At 45.7% G+C, this 18,601-nt stretch overlaps 1 non-coding gene across 1 annotated transcript; it reads left to right on the top strand.

Annotated features, from left to right (window-relative positions):
- The first annotated feature begins 1,411 nt into the window (after positions 1–1,411).
- On the top strand, positions 1,412–1,485 carry TRNAA-UGC (transfer RNA alanine (anticodon UGC)). Its single transcript has one exon. It is a non-coding gene; the product is annotated as a tRNA-Ala (tRNA).
- Positions 1,486–18,601: the final 17,116 nt, after the last annotated feature.

The raw sequence follows: 18,601 nt of genomic DNA, 5'->3' as shown, positions 1-18,601 counted from the left end.
CACACATTTCCTTCTAGGCATCTATAATAGGCTGCTTCCATTTGCCAAGGTTTGAAGTCAAGGTCTGAAGCCTTGAAGCTGGGTTAGACAGGTGAAACTAGGACAGCAGTTCGAAGCTTGTATACAGAAATTATAAAGTTCTGTTTTGACAGTAGAAAGATTTATCCATGATTTATTGCACAGCTTTCACTGTGCAATGCAAACCGGCAGTCCATACTTCAGCAGAAGCCTGTTCAGTCTGCAGCTCTCTGAAAGGGGTCACTTGTAGCCCTTTCTCTCTGAGCAGATTTTTCAGCCTGCAACCCTAGGCACACTAACCTAGGCATAAGGCCTTTTGAACTCTGTGGCCCTTTTCCAGAGTAAACACGCACAGAATTGTTTAAACTTTAAATATGTTAACGATTTAAAGATTTTTATAGTTTGAAAGTTTGATGAGGTTCTCACAATGGGAAGAATGTTCAACAGTTCCTTTTGTCAGGGACCTCATTATATTGGGCTTGGTTAAGTAGCGCTCTTTCAAGAGCATTCTCTGTTGCTGCCCCCACGCTACGGAATGGGCTCTTAAAGAAGGTGAGGGAAATTCCTTTCCTCTCAGATTTAAAGACTGCATGCAAACCAGTGTTATCTGAGAAAGCCTTTTACTGAAAACTGGACATGTTGGTCTTATTCTTGCAGGCTGTTCCTTTGGTCTTGCTGAAAATGAATGGCTGATTCACTGCTTGTTTGCTGGGCAAAGCGTGATTTTATTGCATATCAGAAGCCACCATGAGCCATTGGTGGGATAGAAAATTTCAAATAAACATATAAATAAAATACATGAATGTGTAAGTGCAAGTAAATAAATACACCCCTGCTGCTGAGAAAGGTAGCCCTGTGTTAAATTCTCATTTCCATCAGGTGTAGTACAACTTATCTCATTATTGGCTCTCGTAGGTTATCCAGGCTGTGTAACCGTGGTCTTGGTATTTTCTTTCCTGACGTTTCGCCAGCAGCTGTGGCAGGCATCTTCAGAGGAGTAACACTGAAGGACAGTGTCTCTGTTACTCCTCTGAAGATGCCGGCCACAGCTGCTGGCGAAACGTCAGGAAAGAAAATACCAAGACCACGGTTACACAGCCCGGATAACCTACGAGAACCAATGAACTCTGACCGTGAAAGCCTTCGACAATATTTTTACCTCATTATACTTAGCATTGCTTCCCCTACTATGCCTTACTCATTTCTCTGTGATCCCATCAGGAGAAGCTGAATGTGTGTGTGTGTGGGGGGGGGGGCACAACTTATCACGGTGCTACCATTTTCAGCAGCAGCCTTGTGCTCCTTGTCATTTTTTTTTCTGCCCTGAGCTGGTGGTCATATTTCCACACAGAGCTCAGGAGGAAGCCATGTACATATACAGCTGAGGAATGTGGGGGAACTGTGGCTTAGTGGTAGAGCATCTGCTTTGCATGCAGAAGGCCCCAGGTTCAATCCCTGGCATCTCCAGTTAAAGGGACGAGGCAAGTAGGTGATGTGAAAGACCTCTGCCTGAGACCTTGGAGAGCCGTTGCCAGTCAGAATGGGCAATACTGACTTTGATGGACCAAGGGTCTGATTCAGTATAAGGCAGCTTCATGTGTTCAGTGGTCTCAGAACAGTGTACGTGGATTAAGAGAGAAAGGGAAGGGGAATGAAAAGGCATATCTTAAACCATCCAACTCACTTCATGTTTTATGGCCCAGGCTAGCCTGATCTCCTCAGATCTCAGAAGCTAAGCAGGGTCAGCCCTGGTTAGTATTTGGATGGGAGACCACCAAGGAAGTCCAGGGTTGCTGTGCAGAGGAAGGCACTGGCAAACCACCTCTGTTAGTCTCTTGCCATGAAAACCCCCCAAAAAGGGGGTCGCCATAAGTCGGCTGCAACTTGAAGGCAATTTACACACACACACACACACAAGTTGGGGATACTGCTATAAATAAACCTCTGCCACAGCTTTAAAAAAAATCAATTTATCTGGCTTTAAAAGGCACACCTGGGAACATTTGCCTTCTGCAGTCAACTGCTGGGGCGATCTGCTTTGAGGAGCTTGCGACCAGAAGTGAAAGGGTCATTCTTTGCTCCCTCTTAATGACCCTATCCTGTGAGGTGTCATGAAGACCCAGTCCTTCCATTGACTTATTGTGCACTTAGCCTGAAAATGCTGTTGCTTCCAGGCCAGGACACATGCAGGATTAGGCTCTGAGCTGTCAGCTAAGAAGTGGAAATTTTAAAAAGGACAGTGAAACTTTTGACAAGGCCATTTGCACCTTGCTCGCAAAGCTGCCTCCATGCTGGCATGCCAGAAGAGGTGTAAATGAATTCCTTCTGGTCTGTCCATCACATGAAAGTCCATCTGATGTGCATCAACACTCCCTAAAACACTTCACAAATTCAGACATTGGAAGAAGCTGTTGGTTGCTCTTGCCAGCCAGGAAGTGCCTCTGAAGATCTTTCTAAATCTATATAGTCCCCTCGATTGAGCTAGTCTAAATGTTAAACTTATGGTATATGGCATGATTACTTGCCAATGCCATATGTATTGATCATTGCATATACATTGTATATGGCTAAGGGCTTTTTAAAAAAACTTTCCCACTGTGATATGTCCCCCCACCAAGGTCCAGAGGTCTCATATCCTGTGAACAACTAAGGTAAAGGTTATATCTGAAGTAGGGTTGCCAACTTCCAGGTATTAGCTGGAGATCTCCTGCTATTACAACTGATCTCCTGCTGATAGAGATCAATTCACCTGGAGAATATATCCGCTTTGACAATTGGACTCTATGGCATTCAAGTCCCTCCCCTCCCTAAACCCCACACTCCTCAGGCTCTGCCCCCAAAACCTCCTGCCTGTGCGGAAGAGGAACCTGGCAACCCTAATCTGAAGCATGTATTTAAACATGTGATTTAAACACCACATTTATTGGGGGATTGGTCCCTGGTTTCATTTGTAAAATAAATGTGTGCTGGTTCTTTTTTACAAACAGATATACACGTGTACATGTAGGACGGCTATCAGTTCACTATAACATATAAACAGGACATGTATTGTTTGCTTTGTTCAGAAGCAGGGAAGCAGGAGGAGGGGGTGGAAACTGCTGGAGGCTGAAATGCGAAGGCCAGCAGGGCTGTGCTTTTTTGTAGAGATGCAAGTTCTTATAGAATCATAGAGTTGGAAGGGACCACCAGGGTAATCAAGTCCAACCCCCTGCACAATGCAGGAAATTCACAACTACCTTCCCCCCACACCTAGTGACCAGAAGATGGCCAAGATGCCCTCTCTCTCATTATCTGCCTAAGGTCACAGAATTTGCATTGCTGACAGATGGCCATCTAACCTCTTCTTATGAAGATCAGCAAGTAGATCTCAGCTACTGCCCAGGAAGCCTAGGATCTTGACATGTGGAGCACACCTCTGCATCTTGGAGACACTGCTGCTAGTGTGTGTGCTGGACATATTATGACCTTTTCCAGTGGGGCCAAAAGAGAACCCATGGTTCCAGGCAGCCCCCAGTAAAACATCCATTGTCAGTCATCACTGTCATGACACAGCTCCAAGCTGGCAGCACCACAGGGTGTTCTTGGCTTAGCCTGATCCTGGTTTCCAGGGGCCCTCCAAGGCCATAGCTCACTACTAGGAATTTCCTGGTAAGGTAAAGGGCCAGCCCACCCCTGATCCAGCGAATCAGGCATTCCCTCCAGGTCGATGCAGCTCTGTACTACTGTCATGGAGCAAACTCACTTGTGGGCTCCTCATTCAGGTGTAGGGTTGCCAACCTCCAGGTACTGTGGGAAAGAATATGTTGACATATGTTTTAGCACTTTTCACATTGTCTTTAAACTTTATATGTTGCATGTAAAATTATAGTGCCTAGTACTATTCTTTCCCACAGCTTGTCTGTTTAGTACCAGTGCCTAGTTTTTCTCCAACCTCCAGGTACTAGCTGGAGATCTCCTGCTATTACAACTGATCTCCAGCCTCTAGAGATCAGTTCCCCTGGAGAAAATGGGCGCTTTGACAATTGGACTCTATGGCATTGAAGTCCCTCCCGTCCCCAAACTCCGCCCTACTCAGGCTGTGCCCCAAAAACCTCCTGCCGGTGGTGAAGAGGGACCTGGCAGCCCTATTCTGGTGGCTGCCTGCTTCTTTTCTAAGAAGTCTCAGTGCACCAGTTGCAAGTATGAACTGAGGAGGGGCAGTAGGAAAGCAGGGAAATGGTTCCAACTCTGTTGCCTGAAGTGGGCTGCTTTGCCATAAAACAGGAAAAAGCCAGAAGCGGTTTTAGGATTTCTGAAAGCATGAGGGAAAATGTGTCCTAGTGCCGGACATTTGGTCTTTGAGTCAAGCAGTGGACAGTTCTACATATTCTTTGCCTTCCGTCTGCAACCAAACTGCCTGAATGCTGCATGCGTCTCTTCATTCCAAGCAACCCTCTTTATGAATCCCAGGCTAGTGATGCCCTGTTAAGCTCTGCCATGTGGCTTTATCAGTAACAGGTTTCAAATTCTCTCTTAAGGGGCGGGGGGAGAGAGAGAGTTGGCCCATTGTCTCCGGAGACTGGCACTGTAATCCAACGTGACTGCATTTACCTGTCACTTTTACATGTACAAACACAGGAACAAGCTTCTCTCTCACTAAATAATTAAGCTTCTTAAATTGCTCCCATTTTCCTTTTGGTTTCTCTCCACATGTGTCATTATTCCATTAAGTGCTCGTTTGCTTTTGCTTCATTTATTTATGAGCTTGACTGTTGTTTTACCATGGGCATTCATTACAAGCCTGCCCTCCTACTTTGTGGCAATACACAAAGTACATCCAGGAATGATTTGGGGCAAAAATCTGACATATCCCTCAGCAAAATCTGAAACTTTCACCATCCTAAGGAGCTTTAAATAGCTCTTCCATTGGAGGAAAAATTGAAAGAAGACTCCTGAGGCTTTGCAGAGCAGAGAGGTAGAATACAGGCTGCTTTCTCCTGCATGTTGAGGTGACAATGAATGCCAAGTGCTTTGGGTAGGGTTGCCAGCTTTGAGTTGGGAAATACGTGGAGATTTGGTGGAGGAACCGGAGGAGGGCAGGATTTGGGGAGGGACTTCAATGGGGTATAATGCCATAGAGTCCACTTTCCAAAGCAGCCATTTTCTCCAGGTGAACTGATCTCTGTTGCCTGGAGATCCGTTGCAATAGTGGGAGATCTCCAGTCATCCCCTTGAGGTTAGCAACCCTAGCTTTGCGGCTGTATGTAACTGGGACATTATTTTGGGCCAGGATTTATGTATTTATTCTTCTTGGTTCAAGGTGGCTTACAATAATAGTCAAAACATCCCCATCTAAAACCAAAGTTAAAATAACAAGCCCAAAAACCTTCCCCCCTCCCCTTAAATAATACCTGCTATTCAAACCCCTGTGCATTATTCCTGGATCAATACTGTTCCCCTCCCTCCAGGGTGCTTTTAATCTTGATAGGGGAAAAAGGCAACCAAAATACTAGTGTTGGTCTTTCCCCCCCCACTGGGGCTAAAAGCAGCCCAGGGGGACCAGTGTTCATCAGGAAAGAATGAAGCCCACCCCTTCTTTAGCACCAAGGTCTACCCACACCCCTTTTTTGAGGCTAAATTATATTTTGGGGCATCCAGTTATCTCACATATACTTTTGTCCTTACAGAGATTTCTCAGTCTGTTGCTTTTCTCCTGCCAGAGCAAAGGAAATGTATTACTCTCTGTCTTTCTCCCTCCTGCCATACAACCCTATTTGTCTGCATCTAATGCGTATGTGTAAAGTGCCTTCAAGTCGGAGCCAACTTATGGCGACACCTTTTGGGGTTTTCATGGCAAGAGACTAACAGAGACGGTTTGCCAGTGCCTTTCTCTGCACAGCAACCCTGGTATTCTTTGGTGATCTCCCATCCAAATACTAACCAGGGCTGACCTTGCTTAGCTTCTGAGATCTGACGAGATCAGGCTAGCCTGGGCCATCCAGGTCAGGGCCTGCATCTAATAGCATTGTCCATATTTTTGTAGTACTGCTAATATGTGGGTTGAATTGACTGTGGTTGCAGTTAGCTGTATGGTGAAGTGGGCTTATGACAGGCAGACCTATCTCAAAAGAGAAATTTCCAACCCCTCTTGGAAGAAGCAGAGGGTTATGGGCCATGCCCAGAAGAGCATTCAGTGTCAGAGCTATGTGGTGTCTGAGGGCACTTAGCCACTGAAAGCTCTCCACACCTCCCTCTTTTGCAGCTGCAAGGTTCAGCCAGAAATCCACTTTTTGTAAAAAATTTCCAAAAGCAGGAATATAGTAGTGTGGTTTTTGGAGTGAATCAATTATACATCTGCCCTGACCTGGATGGTCCAGGCTACCCTGATCTTGTCAGATCTCAGAAGCTAAGTAAGGTCTACTGGTTAGTTCTTGGTTTGGAGACCGCCAAGGAATACCAAGGTCGCTATGCCAAGGAAGGCAACGGCAAACCAGCTCTGTTAGTCTCTTGCCTTGAAAATCTGACTGGGTTGTCATAAGTCGGCTGCAACTTGACTGCACTTTACATACAACCACTACAGCAGCGAGATCAATCATGGGTCTACTCATTACACCAAGCCCAGGCATAGCGATTTTATTGTGTATTCAGCCCATGTATTTCTCCAATTGTGTATGAGGGGTCCTCCAGAGATAGAATTAAGCCTTAGATCCTTATTTGAGCTGTGTTGGACTGATCCACTGATTTAAAAGTTGGTAGACTATCCCTGCCCTGCCTTGGATGGCTCAGGCTAGTTCTTGCCAGATCTTGGACGCTAAGCAGGGTCAGTCCTGGTTAGTACTTGGATGGGAGACTACCAATGAAGTCCAGGGTTGTTATGCAGACACAGGCAATGGGAAAACACCTCTGAATGACTCTTTCCTTGAAAACCCTATGGGGTTGCCATAAATTGGCTGTGACTTGAAAACACTTTTCACCAGACTATCCCTGTTTCTCTATTATGCCACATCACACCTGGGTGTCCTGCACCATGAGAGGCAACATGAGTAAAAAGCTCTTCTCCCATGTCAATGCCATCTTCTGCCCACTGGCACCGAACTACTCATTGAAGTGTTTATTTGATTTATACCCCGCCTTTTCCCGGCATCCCCCCCAGCAATAACAAATGCAAAATGTGCCAAGCCATTATACATCATACCTAGTAGAAAGCGATCCTTGTACTCACAAGACAAGCTACAAAGGAAAGCAAATAAACCAATTACAGGGAAACATGAGGTGAGCCCAGCCCTGCCTTTCTCCAAGGAAGCCAGCGTGCGCCTCAAAAACTGAGGGGGGGGTGGATTGGGGGGGGGAACCAGGCAGCCTAGGAAGATACAGCATGTCCTAATTACACATTCCTTTGTAGCAGCTATTGTCAAAAGATTAAAGGCCTACAACTAACTTTCTTCACGTCTCTCCCTCCCTCCCACCACACAAACACACCAGGCTAAACAAAAGCGATTTGTGCACCAAGGAAGTACATCCTTGGCTTCGTCCAAGGTAGAGTGGCCAACCTGCAGGTAAGCCCTGGAGGTCTCCTAGAATTACAACTGATCTCCAGACAACGGAGTTCACTTCCCCTGGATGAAATGATAGTTGTGGAGGGTGGACGCAATGGCATTATGCTTCACTGAATTATCCTCCTCTTACCAAACTCCACCCTCACCAGGCTTCACCCTTAAATCTCCAGGAATTTCCCAACCCAGAATTGGCAACTCTTGTTCAGGGGATGCCAGCCCTGCCTGCCTTGCCTGTGCTGGGCTTGCTGCTTTTTCTTCCTTGACTCTGCAGCCTTGATTGCTTTGCTCCCACTAAATAGGAGGCGGACAAATAAATAGTAATAGCAAGGAGATGATGGAGATAACAGGCTGATACTACTATTTCTTGCTTTGCCTTTATGTGGCTCCTGGGCAATCCTGCCTTTCTCCTCTGTAGGGTTGTCAACCTCCAGGTATTAGCTGGAGATCTCCTGCTATTACAACCGATTTCCAGCCGATAGAGATCAGTTCACCTGGGGAAAATGGCCACTTTGGCAATTGGACTCTAAGGCATTGAAGTCCCTCTTCTCCCCAAACCCCTCCCTCCTCAGGTTCCACCCCAAAAACCTCCCGCCAGTGGCAAAGAGGGACCTGGCAACCCTACTCCGCTGGCCTAAATTAATAGGCCTGGGAGCATCTTTGAGTTCCTGGGATCCTGGGAGGCCAGGAAGCAAAATGTGAAAGGAGGAAAAGGAGGACAGGAAGAGAGGTTGGACAGGAGGCACTTACTGCTGAGGCAGTAAAGCTGCAGACTGGGTGGCCAGGAGAGTTGGTGCCACCACTGCAGCAGTAGCAGCAGCAAAACTGCAGGGCACCCAGGAGAGTTGCCCTGTAGGGTTGTCAACCTCCAGGTACTAGCTGAAGATCTGCTATTACAACTGATCTCCAGCCGATAGAGATCAGTTCACCTGGAGAAAAATGGACACTTTGGCAATTGGACTCTATGGCATTGAAGTCCCTCCCTCCCTAAACCACCCCCTCCTCAGGCTCTGCCCCCAAACCTTCCCACCGGTAGCAAAGACGGACCTGGCAACCCTAGGTGGCGGTGGGGCACCAAAGTTGCAGGGTGAGTGGGCAGCTGGGAGAGTCACCGTCACCTTTGACACAACAACAGCAAAGCTGTAGGGTGGCCAGGAGAGTTGCAACCACTGTCAGCAGTGTGGCCAGCTGGCCGAGTTGCTGCCACCGGGCCCACCTCACACAGAGCCAGGTCAGCAGGGACCTCACTACCCTTAGGCAGATGATGAGAGGGAGGGCATCTTGGCCATCTTCTGGTCACTAGGTGTTGCGGGGAGGTAGTTGTGAATTTCCTGCATTGTGCAGGGGGTTGGACTTGATGACCCTGGTGGTCCCTTCCAACTCTATGATTCTAAGATTCGATGATTCTACCCCCCCACCCAATGTAGCTGCTGAGCTCATTTTCTCCTTTCCCAGCATGCTCAATCAGGTCGGGGGTTCTATTTTTAAACAAAAATGGAACTGGCAGGTAACCGACTGCCCATCTTCACCTTCCTGTTCTGCTCTGATTTCAGCATTTTTCTTTCAGTGTGACTGTTTTCTGGTATTGGAGCCTGGCCAGGAGAAAAATGTTTCAGCCACAGGAGTGCAGCGGGGTCCAGGATTTAGCTCCCCTTGTCTTTGAGCGCCAATTTTATTTTAAAATGGACCCCACAGCTATTTTCTTGGGATGTGGATGGGAAGTTGCCTATCTGGTTGCTCCCTGCACCCTGCAATGCATTTGGCTGGCTTTACATGAAATGAAAGAAGGGGAGAGACCTCTGATTCCGAATCAGTGGCTCTCTGATGCTGATTAGTGGAAAATGTAATCATGGAGGATCAGGATGGCCCTATTTATTGAGAACACTGGCAATCTGAGAAAGAAAGAAAACCCGAGTTGCAGAAAAATATAAATAAACAATATCAATATATTGGAAATAATATTGGCTTTGGAAATAATGCAAGTTCTAAAATTTCTCAGATTAAAATAGGTTGTAATTATAGTCTGCCCATAATTCATTTTTGCTTATGAAATATTTATTAAATATATGGCAAATGAATTAAAAAAACTGGTAAAATAAATTTATTTTGACCAAAAAGGTCTCCATTAGTAATCCTGCAGCATCTTGTGCAAATACATACATTCAAAACTTAAGAACGCACACATCCAGCAAGTTGCAAAAATAAAGCACGATAATAATTACAACCAAATAACCAAATAAGCAAGCAACTTAAAAAGTAAACCAATGATTTAAAATGTCTAGCACTCACTTAAAAGCTGTGAGCAAAAACGAACACCAAGCTTTTATAAAAAGCTCAAGTGACTCAAGTCCATGAAAACTCACGTAGTACTATTAAACTTACAGGGCATTCCTGAGGATTCGGTGTGGGGGAACGGCAGGGAGGAAGCGCAGCAGAGGCACCTCCTAACCCATTTCCCTGGTGCCAAACACTGGGAAAAAGCCTTTTAGAGGCTTTTAAAAGTTTAAGCGGGGCTTTTCGCCCCATAGAGAAAAACGAGGCTGTGCCTGCTAAAAAGCAGGCGCAGCCTGACTATTCTCAGCACTGCCATTCCCAGGGCGAAAGGGGACAGGAAGCTGCCCTGCCCCAGGGACGCCTTCCAAGACAGCGGAATGCCTCCCGGGACTCCGGGACGGGCCTTTACGCCGGTGGGACGCCGGCAGAAGGCTCCGTCGGCATCCCAGGGTGGCGCTGCTGTGGCAGCCCCCGGAGACTGGCATTCAGGCCTTCTTGCCAGCGTTTGGGCCACTAATGCTGGTGTAAGTAGCCCGGACGCCGGCGTGGGGGGCCCTAACGCCGGCGCAGCGCCTTCCTGGTCTCCTGGTCTCTTCCTGGTCTCCTTACAGCTCAGGAATGTGCTGTCAGTCTTTGATCAGAGGCTAAGCTCTCACCATATTCTAAATTCATGGAAACTGGATCTTTTCCACTGTCGTCGTTGAGCACTCCCACATTCACATTGCCACTGCATGAAGAACCCGCTGCTTTAGCTGGCTGAAGGAACTTCTGTATGCTACCTGCATTTTTCTGCAGCTGGGTCTGTAGCCACACTTTACGTTTTCTGTTCTGAGATCCAGATAGATTTCTAGAAGGCATTTTCACAAATACAGCAGGGGTTACTTCACATGCGGTTACTTCGGTTCTATGTATTGGAGCGACGGTTATTTTCCGAGATCAAAAGAAAAGCAGTAAAATTTCATGGGCATTTAAGCAACCAAACAGATTGTGTAACTTACTTACACAGTGGAGCTGGAACTGGAGTTCTAAAATAAAACTGGAAAAGAGTGGAACGAGAAGTTCAGGGCCTCAGAAAAGAAAATGTCGTAAAAGAAGAAAATTTACAAAATCTACCTCTTAAACTGAGAGAGCTTCAAGAATGTCCTCGATGTAGCTAATAATAATAATATAATACCTACATTACCAAACAGGCCGTCCTTCCTTAGCCTGCCCTGGAAAAGGAAGTGCTCTTCCATTGGGAAGTAGGGGTGCTAATTCTGACTGAAGCTATTCCTACATTTCCCCCCACTTAGTATAAAGTTGAAAATTCCTGTACTGTAACAATGTTTAATTTTCCAGGAGTTCAGACCCATTCTGAAGGGTTGGCGACCTTACTTAAGAGTAGGCTTACCAATTGCCCGGTGGGGATGGGCAAAAGCCTGCCAATCCACTGGGCTGCCCGCTGACCAGCTAAGGGACGGCAGGCAAAAGAGGGGGAGGCGTGTGATGTGTGCACGTGCAACACTCGCACGACGCCAACATCTTCAACACTCTAGCAACCTCTGGCGAAACTCTATAAAAATCATGGAGTTTCGGTGGAGATTGCTAGAGCGTCCGTGTCCAGGTTTACCTGGAAGTGGCTTTGGCGCCTTGAGTGGGAGAGGTGTGCGCATTGTGCAGGGTGCACAAGGCTCCCTCCAGTGGAGTGAAGAGACCCGGCAGCAGCCCTACTTAAGAGTGACGCTGGTAGAAATAGAGAGAGAGAGAGAGATGGAGGAGGAGACCTGGGTAGAGGAAAGAAGAATGAAGAAGCTACAGCCTGGGAGGCTTCATTGGGATCCTAGAACTGAAGCAGGAAGAGAGCACTGAAAGAAATGCAGCACAGGGCAGGTTACTCATTCTGAGTCTTTTTCACAGACATTGCTGGGAAAATCTGAAAAGCTCTGTAGGACTTGTTACACTGCTAAGTTTTGCAGTCTTGCAAAAGCTGCAGAACTTGGAAATATTGCAAAGCGTGCTGGGGGCAGGGGGAGTGGCAGCAGCAAAGGCACTCTGCTATTTATCCTACAACTGGCCCTGGCTACACTAGGCCAATGATGGGGCAGTGTCAGGGCAACTTGTTACTGGCCAATTCCCAGATACACTGGTATATCTTTGGGATATACCAGTGGAGGGCATACAGCCCATTCCTAAGGGGGGGTTATGATGGTGGCTGGGAGTGCCGCTGTCATGTCGCCTCCTTAGAGGGTTCCCAGTTGCCGAAAAGACATTTAACTTCAGTAAAAAATAAAAAAATAAGAAAATGCCCCCGTAGACTTCAATGGGCCAATGACACCAAAAAAGGTGTCGCAGCTACGCTGCTGCAGGAAGGGGCGTTCCTGGGGCAAAAGATGTTAAGCATTGACACTAGCAATTTGTATTCATTGCACCTGTAACCTATAACTGAATAGGAGAGAGTGCACTGAGTCACTCATGATAGAGCTGTGTAAGGATGATTGTATCCTAACAAAGTGTTGGTGGTATGTATATACTTTGTTTGTAAATTGCATTTTTAATGGTGTTTGAAAATTGTATTTCTTACTAGAGTGTCACTATATTTTGCAAGGACTATTCATGATAACCAGCTAGAAAAAATAGTTATAAAACTGTTAAAAATTGTTTAAAACCATCAAAAATAGTTCACTATGGTTTAAAACAGTAAATATTATTAATAGCTTAAAAGCAAAAAAGATTTTGAGCTCATAGAACAGAGCTTATAATGGCTTTTTTTTTTGTATAGGCTGTGAAAGCAGTGAAGGAAGACTGTTTCCTCCCAACATATTTTTCATTTTGCCCACGAAACCAATACATTAAAGGAAGATTGTTTCCTCTCAACTCACGTTCGTTACTTGGCTGATGAAGCTAAACTTTTTAGTGAAAACGCATAAGATTATTCCGGAAAAGGCGATTCCACCTCCGAGATCACCGGGTCTCCCGGTTTCCAGGGCTCCCGACACAAACTGAGTCTCCTGGCTCCTTTCCTGCCAGGAGTTGGCACTAGGCACCATTCATATGCACTGTGTTTGACGCCTCTCTCTTGCCGTCCTGACTACATCCACAGGCTTTTTGCCTCTCTTGCTGTCCACGCCTACAGGCTTCTTGCCGTTCGACAGCGCGGCTTTCAGCTGCGCACGCAGCCAGGCTGAAGTTCTGCTGTTTTGTTTTGGGGTTGAGAACTCTTCGGGACCTTTCCTCAGTCTTATTTTTCATGCATGGTTTATGATTGACATAGGTCGCGGATTGTGTGACCAATGTACTTTTGTATTTGTATTTGAAATCATAGTAACTGTCATTGTACAGCAAAAAAACTTTTTGTTTAAAGTGTGTGAGCGGTGTGCTGATTTCCTATTTCTTCGATGTGTAGACACAGCAGTTCTAGGGTTGCCAATCTCTATCTGCCCGCGAGCTGCAAAATGCCTTGCGGAACAAGGGTTATCCGGACCACGTTTTACATTCAGCCAAGGCAAGAGCCGATTCTTTAGACAGAGGAGCATTATTTACTTCCCAGCAACCTCGCAACTCCCGATCTGGGGTCACCTGGTCCTTACAATTCAGCTCCAAGTCTAATATGATCAATAAAATAGTTAAAAAACATTGGCACCTTATACAATGCATACCAGGCTGCCAAACCCCGCCTTTGTGTGGACTTCGCCGTCCTCGGACCATTCGAGACCAATTAGTGCACACAGACACTCCTTTGCAGGAGCCTTCTCCAACGTCCCATTTTTTACCACCCGCTTTGGGACATTATCCATGTGGCTCCTGTTCAGTTTGTAATTTATGTCTTACCCTCAAAGAGGTTATCTCCCCGGTTACTGGTTTCAGGTTTACTTTGAGACAGTTCTTTAACTGTTCTTCCAAACAGGTCGTTTATTATATCTTATGTAAATGTGGATTTTCCTATATTGGCAGCACAATTAGACCTATTAGGACAAGAATTTCAGAGCATCGGTCCAGGATCCGCTCTGGAAATCTTGAGGCTCCGCTCACTCCGCACTTTATTGATAAAGGACACAGAGATAATGACATGTCTTTCTGCGTCTTGTGGCAGTATCAAGGTCGTCCCTATGATTCCCAAAATATACAAAAAATACTACATCAAATGGAAACTAAACTTATATTTCTCATGGGATCTTTGTCCCCCAATGGTTTAAATAATGAATTGGATTACTCTTGTTTTTTATAAGGAGTTTTCTCCTTTAAGCATTTTTCTTCACTGCTCCACCAGCTGCTGTTCATTTCCTTGCATTGCTTTCTATTTGAACTCTCATCTTGTCAGTTTCATTATATGCTTTGGAGACCTATACAGAAATCCTCTCGGTCCCTCTTTGAAATTGATATGATTGTTATAAACTTTTCTGGTAAGCTTTTTAATATATATTTATGATGGTTGTTGCATAGTTTCTTAATATTAATATTAATATTTTTGATATAATGTGAAATAAAGGTTCAACTCTTAATATTTTTAAACAATTATTTATTGACATGATATCTTTGTATTAGCATAGTATATTTTTTTGATCATGTTATGCAGATATGTGTAGCTGATGAAGCCATGTGCGAAACGTGTGCATGATCTAGACGACACGTCCGGGCACCTCTTCTGGCACCTCCTCGCTGTGGTCCTCATTCTTGACATTTTGTGTCCAGCTACCGAGAAGTAAAGGAAAGTCTTTCATGGACAGCTATATTGTTTTTATGTGATCCATTGGACAATTTCTTTTGTCATTTTGCATATCTTGCTGGACTATTTATGCTAATTGCAAAAAAAATCCTGATTGTGTTTCCCTTAATTTCTGTACATATGTTCACTCCTTGCGCTTACCTGCACCTTTATAAATTTATCTTGTGTTGATATTACTTTGTAGTGCTGTTTGGATCTTTTCCATCATCTATACAGCACTGAGCCTTCATTCTCTCCAAATCTCTATGTGGAGCCTGGCGATCTCCTGGAATTACAACTGATCTCCCGATGTCAGAGATCAGTTCCCCAGAACTGATTGCCAGTTCCCCAGAAAATGGCTGCTTTGGAAGGTGGATCCCATGGCATGTTGCCCTGTTGAGGTCCTTCCTCTCCTCAAACCCTGCCTTCCCCAGCCTCTACTCTTGAAATCTCCAGGAATTTCCCAACCTAGAACTGGCAACACTAATAGAGTTGCCAACCTCCAGGTACTAGCTGGAGATCTCCTGCTATTACAACTGAGCCTGAGGAGTCTGAGGAAGGTGGGGTTTGGGGAGGGGAGGGGAGGGACTTCAATGCCATAGAGTCCAATTGCCAAAGCAGCCATTTTCTCCAGGTAAATGGATCTCTATCGGCTGGAGATTTGTTTACCTGGAGAAAATAGCTGTTTTGGCAATTGGACTCTATGGAACTGAAGTCCCTCCCCTCCCCAAACCCCACCCTCTTGAGGCTCCATCCCAAAACCTGGCAACCCTAAACACTAAGCATTTCAGATGGCCTCAAATCGGCACTGACAGGTGCTGAACCAAGAGTTCTTTTGGAGAAAAATGTTGACACTGGAATATCTTCACAGTAGTTCAGGCTTGTAACAGCGCATTCCTGAAAGGAATGCCTGCACCAGGCTTAGGAGACAACTCAGCGGCGTTGCCTCCTAAGGAGGTTTCGGCACTGCTGAAACCTCCGCCTGGTGCCAAAAACCCGTGTAACCCTCATAGAGTTGCACGGGAGATACACCAGCAAAAAGATGGCATATCTCAACAAAAAAGAGGGCATTCCTGAGCAAAAATGGCTCAGGAGGCCAACTAACATCGGCTTCCCCCCCCCCCCCCGGCCGGGCCAGAACACCCCAGGAACACTTCCCGGGGCGCTGCCGCGGTCTGTGTCGGTGGCCAGAGGCTGGTGGGAGGCTGCGGTGGTGGCTGGGCCCAGCGCTGCCGTGGCGTCGTCAGGGGACCGGGGACCATGCCTGCACTCCGGCGCTGGGGCCACTAACACCGGTGTGCACCTTCCGGGAGCTGGAGCTGTGGGTCCCAGTGCCAGCGGAGGCCTTCGTCGGCCTCCTAAGGACTATGGTAAGTGCCGCCAGCGTATTTCAGGAATGTGCTGTAACTTTTGCATCATTCATGCTGCTCACAGAACAAAACTCAGGGGAGGAATTAAGGATAAAAAACTGGACATTAGCCAAAGTCTTCCCAGTTAATGTGGAGTATATCCATTACCATAATAACTAGCCACTTAATAACTGGCTTCCTTGCTAATTCTAATTGAAACATATAATGATATTTCTGAACTCGCGTGGCAGTCTCCTGTCAACACCAGCATCTCCCTGGGACTTGCTTGTGCTGTGCAAGCCAATGGTAGCGTCGAGAATTCAGAACAGAATATACAGAACCAAACAGACAGCCATTCTTGTACGCTTGCCAAAAACCGCAGCTGACGATAAAAGCCATTAAAGGTCAGCGGGGAATAGAAAACTATTTATGTTAAATGTCACCGATTATACCGCAGAAACAGCCGGGGGAATCGGAAATCACACTTTAAGAGGCTTCGCAGGCACATGTCAACTTTAAGCAACAAACTCCTGGATCTGCCTTGCAAAAGATTCAGTTAACACACTGCAGGTGGAGGCTGGTTGGTCCAGCAAGCATCTATTGAGCATTGCTGAGCAGTGGGAAGATGAATCCTCTCTAGGGTTGCCAGGTGCCCGCTGGTGGTAGGCAACCCCCTGGCAATTTCCCCCTCTGGCCGCCGACCACCTGAGGGTCAGTGGGCAGACGTGCACACACGCGTGCATACCATGCGCGTCACTTCCGGTTTACCACTCAGACTAAGAGGTAAAGGCCCTTTGTGATGCAGTGCTTCCGGTTCTAAACCAAAAGTGGCGTGCGCACGTTGGCGCGCGCACATGCACTTAACAAGAAGAGCCTCCTACCGGAGGAGGTAAGGTACCTAGCAACCCTAATCCTCTCAGGTTGCTCTCTAGAATTGGTCTTTGGCAGTCACACAGATTCGTGGTAATTGGTGGCTGGGACACAGTTGGGGAATTCAATACATTTGGTGGAGGAAGAGTTTTTTTAAAATCCCTAACGCAACTCTTGAACTACTAAAAAAAAATGCTTTTCAACCTATAGTGCATTTCTAAATCATAATTCACATTTTGGTGTATTCATCCTAGTGTGGGCTGAACTGTATTGTTTCTTCCTGGTATAGGGGCAGATTTACCATTTAACTTACTGGTGACGTTCCCCAGTGGGATGCTTAGGGGTTGCCAACCTCCAGGTACTTGGAGACAAACAAGGCTCAGTGCTGCAATGGTAATGGAAAAGATCCACAACAGCACTTACAACTATAATAATAAAGTAAGGATTTTTATAAAGTGAAAAAGGTGCAAAAAAGTGAATATATGTACATGAATGCAATAGGGTACAATAAGTTACAAATTATCAAAAGAATCCAGCACAGATGGAAATTCAATTGAAAGATATAAGCATCCTGTAAGACAGGTAAGTCAATATATATTGTCCACAATATGTTGTTATTTCTTCTCTGTATATGACAAGCTGGACGGTAAACAGCGATGGCGAAGCCACAACGAGGAAGTATCAGGACGTGTCGTCTAGATCAAAAGCACGTTTCGCACTTGGCTTCATCAGCTACATGTATCTATGTACCATAAAATGAATATGCTAATTTATATTAATAAATATTTTTTAAAAACATGTTAAAATTTATACTTTATTTCCAAAAGTATTAAAAACCTAAATTAGACTAAAATATACATAAGCCATCATATTTCAGGGCCACTTGATTTTGGTCTGGCCTGTAGTGAGGATGATGGGTGTCAGCTCGCCCATCATCTCCTCCTACACCACCTTGCAGCATGGAAGGAGGTTGTGGGCAACTTTATGCCTGTCGCTGCTGGCCAGATCCCAGCTCAGCAGCCACTCCAAGGGCCGCTGGGCCATGGCTTGCTTCTTGGCCATGTTAATAGCCCAGTCTGTCCCTGGATGTCAAACACATGCTTGATAGTTTTTTGCCACTGAGGAAGAGCTAATAATCAATGTAATTCTGTGCCCAATGATTCTAGCAAGACATGTTATTACAAGGACTAGTGCTGGGAGCCTTACTACCTTCTTTCAGTTCTTTTTTGCTCTCTGTCGATATATTTCTAGTCTTTGTGTTGCGTTCCTGGGGTTGGCCATCTCCCTTGCAAAAGTGACACTGCCTTTGATGGAACTGAAAGAATGACAACTTAAGAACATTGCCATGTTTCCCATATAGCATGTAATTAGCTTGTGCAGTGTATTACAGGAGGATATGTTTCAGGGCAGTCATTATAATGAGATTTCGATGAAGGATCTCACATCTCTTTGGCTGTGACAAGAGGTTTCAGAGTTGAATGAAACTAATGCTGTCAACTTTTAAAGAAAGTATACACAGGCTCTTGCCTGGACATAATTGGACAAGTAGTCATTAGGTCACCTTATGGAAGAATACATTATCCCATCTTTTTGGGTTCAACACCTTCTGTTTTGTGTTCATTAATTGCATTTGTGTCCAACTCTTCTTCCAAGGAGCTCAGAACAACATGCATCGAGGTTATCCCATTATTTCCTCTTCCAAATAACCACACAAGGAATATTGGAGTGGGGAATAGTGACTGGTCCTAGGTCACCCAGTGAACTTGGCTGAACAAGCATTTGAACCCAGGTTAGGTGTCCCTGATCCTTCCCCAGTGCTCTAACTGCAATATCACACAGACTGAACTGTGATGACTATAGTTAGCAGCTTTTGTTGT

This window comes from Euleptes europaea, chromosome 1 (genome assembly GCF_029931775.1).
Source record: "Euleptes europaea isolate rEulEur1 chromosome 1, rEulEur1.hap1, whole genome shotgun sequence".
NCBI lineage: Eukaryota > Metazoa > Chordata > Lepidosauria > Squamata > Sphaerodactylidae > Euleptes > Euleptes europaea.
The sequence above is the reverse complement of the archived record's forward strand: the minus strand, read 5'-3'. Positions and strand labels throughout refer to the sequence as shown.